At 42.3% G+C, this 7500-nt stretch overlaps 1 long non-coding RNA gene across 1 annotated transcript in view; it reads left to right on the forward strand.

Annotated features, from left to right (window-relative positions):
* Window positions 1-8: 8 nt before the first annotated feature.
* LOC143509835 (uncharacterized) overlaps window positions 9-7500 on the forward strand; it is a 25692-nt gene continuing 18200 nt past the window's right edge. Inside the window, exon 1 of the long non-coding RNA XR_013129805.1 lies at window positions 9-405. This is a non-coding gene — a long non-coding RNA (uncharacterized LOC143509835). The remainder of the gene's footprint in view (window positions 406-7500) is intronic.

The raw sequence follows: 7500 nt of genomic DNA on the forward strand, positions 1-7500 counted from the left end.
AGCACTGATCACCTTGATAAACACTTGTAATCATGAATCAGCACTGATCACTCTGATAAACACCTGTAATCACGAATCAGCACTGATCACCTTGATAAACACTTGTAATCATGAATCAACACTGATCACCTTGATAAACACCTGTAATCACGAATAAACACTGATCACTCTGATAAAACACCTGTAATCACGAATCAACACTGATCACTCTGATAAACACCTGTATTGGTGCAATAATGCCACCAATATTGGCAAATGATCTAAAACTCTGAAGAGCATTGTTCAAGTCCTGTTTCTCTCTCTTTCTTTCTCTCTCTCCTTTCTGGAGTGTGTGTGCGTGTGGTGTATGTGAGTGAGTGTGATTACAGAGGGCCAGGGGCTGAAACACATGGTGACACACTCATGGTGAGTGATGTCATGTTACACTAGTCTGAGCATGTCATTGATTTTGATGGTACTTGTAGCCTGTTGACCAGCTGTTTTATAAGCTGGAGGTTCATTACAGGGAACATTACAGGGATGTTTGATGTTGGATGTAGCTGATTGGATGTTGTAGCCGATTGGATGTTCTCTCATTATTTCATTGTCTTACTGTTGTTTCATCCTCATATTGTTAATTTCAGAAAAAGCTTACTAAAATAAATCACTGTACTTGTATGGTTTTCCTCTAGGGTTAGGGTTAGGGTTGGGGTTTTCCTCCAGGATTAGGGTTAGGGTTGGTTAGGGTTAGGGTTAGGGTTAAGGTTAGGGTTTTCCTGCAGGTCCCTATTGCTAAATAAAATAAAAGAAACGGCTAAAATGTAATTTCTTCAACTTCAACTTTATTTATAGAGCACTTTAAAACAACCATAGCTGACACAAAGTGCTGAACAATGCATAAAAACGGCAATCACACCAATATAAAAATGAGTAAAAAAATATATATATATACTATCTATTATAGAAAAGGAAATTATAAAATTATAAAACAAACAGATAAGTACAATAGGTACAGTAAATAAATAAATATTGGATAGAATTAAAAAAAATTAGATAAATAAATATTAAAAACAATAAAACAAGAGGAGCAGAAGGTCACATATTTTCAAATGCCAATGAATAAAAATACGTCTTCAATCTGGTTTTAAAAGTGGACAGTGAAGAGGCCTGTCTGATGTCAAGTGGTAGGCTATTCCACAATTTAGGAGCCGTGATTTCTTGTGAAGTTCATTGGAACTATTATATCAAAAATAATATTATATATTGTATGTAAAGTTTTTAGGAAGCAATTTCTGTTTTGATTTTAATTGAGAGACTTTCATCTTGGTGTTAACTCTAATACATCTGAGTGAACTCAGAACTGAGGAGTGTGTGAGTGACAACCAAGCCCATCTGCAGTAGTTGTGATCGGATTCAGCATTGCAGTCATTTTGAGCATTGCTGTATTGCACAAGGTGAAGGGCTTAGGGCGGGGGGCGGAGGCGGGGGGGCGTTGGCCCTGTTAGTCACGCCCCGTGTGGGTTGCCCGGGGCTGGATCCGTTACAGAGAAGGTCGGCTTCCTGGCGCTTCTGCGGCCATCGGCCCTATTTCGCCAGAACACATGCTTTTAGACAGTTAGTTCTGCACTAGAGTGACTGAGAGAGAAAGACAGATGGGGGAGAGAGCAAGAGAGAGAGAGAGAGAGAGAGAGAGAGAGAGAGAGAGAGAGAACAAATAATCTTTCATGAGCTACATTCTAATGTATGTGAGGAATGTACCCATTATTCATCATAGGGGGTATCCATCTTCCAGCAGTCATAATCACTGGCTACATTCCGTCTCATGGCTGACATTACTTCCTCCCTCTCGCACACCACGGTAGACGAAAGGTTGTTTTAAGATTGATGGCAACTAAATTTCCCTGTTTTCGCTTCAGTAAAATAATCATTTAAAATCCACATTTTTTCTATTTAGGAAAAGAAAACATGCGCGCGCACACACACACACACACACACATTCACTCTGTCACAGACAGCGAGCTTTTCCTCTTGGCTCTGATAACATCCTTTTCTTCAGGATATCTGCGCACGTGAAATTGGCATTTGAGGTAAAGTGATCAAGAGGTTTCAGCCAATCACGGCCTCCTTAGTCAACGCCCCCAAATTGGACTCCAGAGCGAGTCGTCATGGGTGCACAAGCTCCTCCCTCTGTCCCCCACAGAGGTGTCAACTTGACTGTGACTCTATAGAAGCACTGAGAGACACAGGGAGACCTCTATGAATGTGGGTTAACGGGTGGGAGGAGTGGGTTAACGCATGGGAAGAGTCGATTAACGGGTGGGAGGAGTCGATTAACGGATGGGAGGAGTGAATTAACGGGTCGGAGGAGTGAATTAACGGGTGGGAGGAGTGGACTAACGGGTGGGAGAGGTGGATTAGTGGGGGTAGAAGAAGTGAAGAGAGCAAAGAACAGGACCGTCCCATGAGGACACAAGTCGCTAAAATTAACGAACAGTGTGGAAGGCAAACACGGCTGGAGCGAAGTGGCCCCAAACATGTTATTGTTGGTTTTTGTGAACTTGCTCGATACCCCCTTGGTAAAGCAAAGCCTTGTAATTTTCGTCACGCTCCGCAGAAACACTGGAATGAGAAGAAGTGACCACGTCAGTCCTTAGGGTGCATTTAGAGCCAGACCTTATTGGAAAGGAACAGCAATTATCCTTCATAAAAGGGGAGTTATTGAAGTTCACTGGTTCATGCTAATATTGACACAGTTGCATGTCTGTGCGCGGGAGCCTAGCTGATCCCTCAAATTCACAGTCTCCTGAGGGACAGAAATATTAGTTTGTCTCCTTGTTCACCACATACAAGAGCCAATTCAGGCCACTGCTGTCATCTAGTAAACTGCGCAAGTAGAATCGTGTAAAACCCACGATCTGTCCTGGGTTTCAGTATTTTTCTCATGTTTATTAATGTGTCAGTATTTGCTTTCATGATGTAGACTTTACTGGTAGACAGTATTTCATGATGATTATTGGCCTCCTGTAATGTAGCACACATCGAGTTCTAAAGTGTTTTAGATGTCTCACTGTGCCCCATTGTTACATCATTAACGGAATGCTTGCTAACATTCCATTTACACAGTTAGTTAAATATGCCAATGTCAAACAGGGATGACCAAAATTAAGCTAAAAAATATGTCTATCTGTTGTTTTAGCTGTTTCGGTACTTATCGACAATATTTCCATTTGCTCCATATTTCCAGCTGCTTAAACTGCCCGACCAAGTAAACCAGACGTATTGTGTTTGGATGCAGCTGGAGACACTGCTGTAGACACACTAGTCCTATCTTTGTCTTAGCTCATTTTTGAGTCCTGACCTCAGAGTTCCTTCCCAGCAGTGCTCTTAGAGTCTTTAAATGTGCGTTTGAGTTGCACCAGACTCAGTCTACGAGTGCCTGCTGTGTCTCACGGAGACTTTATCGCAGGTTATTAATGAGCGTTTGATTTGCTGGGAGCTCTGGGGGTATCGGCTCTTCTATGTAAATGGGAAGCGTCATCGCTATTGCTGGGCTCTGGGCTCTGTCTGCTGGACAGACGGCCAAGGGTAGGTGAAGATTCACAGCCCTCCTACACACTTTAGGACTCTTAACATAGACTCGCATAAACAATAAACAAAAGTGGTTGTTGTTGTTGACTCCATTTCACTTGCATCTCCCATCCTTAAGGATTCAGGATTACCTCTTTTGTATGTATTGCATATAAACTGCCTCAAATTCAGCTCACAATGACAAACGGAATTACTTCATACTTCTGATTCTTGACTTCTTTGAACTCCTGTGAACTCAGATGACCTGTTTCACTTAGGTCTGAGTAGCTGCTGTAGCTGTAGCGTCATGGCAGGTGAGTTTACAGTACTGGAGCAGTCTGATCATCCTAACAGCACCCTGGGGAGGAGCTTGTGCATGGTTCATTCTAGCTGTCCCTGGACTTTCACCCACCGGGTCACCTGCTGTGTTAGCTGTTAACTGTGACCTGTTGTGTTAGCTGTGTTAACTGTGACCTGCTGTGTTAGCTGTGTTAACTGTGACCTGCTGTGATAGCTGTTGTGACTTGCTGTGATAGCTGTGTTAATTGTGACCTGCTGTGATAGCTGTGTTAATTGTGACCTGCTGTGATAGCTGTGTTAACTGCTAGATGTGTAGGAATAACCCGCAGAGCGAGTGGTGCTGGCCGGCCTATGGCTGGAAGTTGTTGTTATCGTGGCTGTGGTGGTTTTATGGTTTTTATGGCCTTTTAAAAACAATTTTTTTTTCTCCAATTTTGTATGTGGAAGGTTTGACATGAAAGCTATAGGCAGGCTCATTGACAGTCTTGCTGGGGCCCGGGACAAGAAAGTTTTATGTGCCCCCCCCCCCCCCCCCCCCCCCCCGCGCCATCATTTGAATTTCCTCTGTAGCAGACAATCCTTCTGTTAGGTCATATAGTATATAATATAGCCACACATCAAAGCTGTTTCTGACAGCTGACTAGGCCTGTCGCGATAATTACATTATCGACTTATCGTACGATAATTTTTTTAACCGCGATCATTTTTGCTGATGTCGATAATTGACCATTGGGTTTCCGCTCAAATTTGTTTACATGAGAATAAACCGCAACTACATTAGATTTCAATAACGTCAATAACAGTGCCTCCACGCACACAGGTGGAGATGTGTTAGCTCGTGAACGTATTTGAGGCTAATAGGACTCGAAATAATTAGCTTTTTATCACATTATTTAATGGTTGTTTATTATAGTGACCGTAGCGCGCGACTCCGCTCACCTCGCGCGAACCTCCGCGAACGGTGAAAGCGTTGTTGTTCGAAACGATATGTGGTAGTATAAAGGAAATCCCCTCAAAAACAGTGGAAGGAACATTTACCTGACGAATTTTAATGTTGCTTTGTGTTTCAGGTTTGAAAAGTGCTGGAATTTAGGCTAAAGTACTTGAAAATACTTGAAATTGTAACTACTTCGTTTCACAATAAATATCTGACTGACTGAACAGTTAACAAATACGAGCCTCTTGTAATTCCAGGATGAAACATGAGAGAACGTGAAGACGTTCTAAGATTGGGCGTTTTGAAAATAAACAACCCTTAAATGATGTGATAAAAAGCGAATTATTTCGAGTATATGTATAAATATTTAACTTAATTAAGTTTAACGTGCTGGGAAATATTGAAATGGACCTTTAAAGTGACGTACAAATGCTTTATGAATTAAACTCCGCATAGCCCGTATATGAACTCCGCAAACATGACTTTGTTCATTGCGCTGCGGCGCGCGAGCGCGAAGTTACAAAATTCGAGAGGTGCACGACCTCGCGAATCGACAGTGCGCGAGGCCACCGCGATTACGTAATTTTCGCCGCGCAGACCCTCGCTCGGCTCGCGATGCGTCAAGTTTAAACCAGGCTTAAACCAGACTTAACTCGCTATATAGCCAAAGAGATGCTGCCGTTAAATACAGTCAGAAAACATTTATAAACATGCTGCAAAGATTTAACATGCAGTATGAACTGCCAAAGAAAACCTTTATCTCCCAAACTGCCATTCCAACCTTATATAATGAAGTCACGTGTTCTGAAGGAGATTAGACATCTCATTTTACTCTGCCACTACAGATATGTGGTCAAGCTCAAATATGAACCCATACATGAGCTTTACAATACATTACTGCCAACTGGTGTAATTGTATTATTATGCTACTATATTATTATTGTGGCACATTGTCTTAAAGCTCCTTTGGGGAGCCCAGAAGCAAGAAAAAATTTTATAATGGCACTTTAAAATGACAATATTATCGTTTATCGCAATAAATTCTGGGACAATATATCGTTCTGAAAATTTTGTTATCGTGACAGGCCTACAGCTGACTGGTTTATACTTGACGCGTCGCCAGCGGCGCGAGGGTTCGCGCGAAAATGACGTAATCGCAGTGGCTCTGCCTGTACGCGAGGGCCTCGGGCGCTGTCGGTTCGCAAGGTCGTGCACCTCTCGAATTTTGTAACTTCGCGCGAGTCGCGCTTCAGCGCCATGAACAAAGTCATGTTTGTAGGGTTCATACACCTTTACAAGGTGGAATTCAAGCACGTGTACGTCACTTTAAAGGTCCATTTCAATATTTTCCAGCACGTTAAACTTAATTAAGTTAAATATTTATACATATACTCAAAATGATTCGAAATAATTCGCTTTTTATCACATTATTTAATGGTTGTTTATTTTCAAAACGCCCAATCTTAACGTCTTCACGAGAACTGTTCAGTCAGACAGCTATTTGTTGTGAAACAAAGTAGTTACAATTTCAAGCATTTTCAAGTACTTTAGCCTAAATTCCAGCACTTTTCAAACCTGGAACACAATGCAACTTTAAAATTCGTCAGGTAAATGTTTTCCTTTCTTTTCTGCGCTCCAGATTTCTGTATTTACTTTAACTATCCACCACTGTATTTCCCGCTGTTGGGCCAGTACCAGCCGGCTACGGTCGGTGCTGGATCAAACCATTTTCCAGTGGGAGGCGGGGGTGTATGCACTTAATGGAAAATATGCAGATAGGTAAAAAACATATATTGAGCCATTGAGCTTATTATGAGTACATAATTTTATATTAATGAAAGATTTAAAGATTATTTAAAAATTATAGACTTTAAATAAAAAATAAATTGCTGGGCTCTTTGATGGGCCCCCCTGGCCCTAGGGCCCGGGACAACAGACCCGGTTGTCCCCCCCTGTCGACGGGGCTGGCTATAGGCAGGAGAACTAAACGGAGACGTTGTGTGTAAAAGCTGCTCGGTATTCACCTGTCAAATTATTTATACTCAATGCCTCTGTTTTTAAAAAACTTTTCATTTGTGTGTGTATATGTGTGTGTGTTTTTTTGTTGTATGTGTGTGTGAGTCAGAGGCGTAGCGCAAAATTCTGGGGCCCCACCGCAAGGAGACAATGAGGAGGCCCGTGCGTGAGTTAAAATCTCGCGAGCGACCGTAGCGCGCGACCCTGCGCGAGCGGTGTAGGCGTTTATACTTTCGTGAGTGTCGCGAGCGTCACTGCAGTGTAGATATGGCTTTGCAGTGTTGTCCGAAACGATACGTTAAGTAATACGAGCCTCTTGTAATTCCAAGACGAAACATGAGAGAACGTGAAGACGTTAAGATTGGGCGTTTTGAAAATAAACAACCATTTAATAATTTGATAAAAAGCGAATAATTTCGAGTATATGTATAAATATTTAACTAAGTTTAACGTGCTGGGAAATATTGAAATGGACCTTGAAAGTGATGTACAAATGCTTTAATTCCACCTTGTTAAGGTGTATGAACCCTGCAAACATGACTTTGTTCATCGCGCTGAAGCGCGGCGCGCGTGTGAAGTTACAAAATTCGAGAGGTGCACGACCTCGCGAATCGACAGCGCGCGAGGCCCTCGCGCACGGGCGGAGCCACAGCGATTACGTCATTTTCGCCGCGCAGACCCTCAAGTATAAACCAGGCTTA

The sequence above is a fragment of the Brachyhypopomus gauderio genome, chromosome 3 (genome assembly GCF_052324685.1).
Source record: "Brachyhypopomus gauderio isolate BG-103 chromosome 3, BGAUD_0.2, whole genome shotgun sequence".
In the NCBI taxonomy this organism is placed as follows: domain Eukaryota; kingdom Metazoa; phylum Chordata; class Actinopteri; order Gymnotiformes; family Hypopomidae; genus Brachyhypopomus; species Brachyhypopomus gauderio.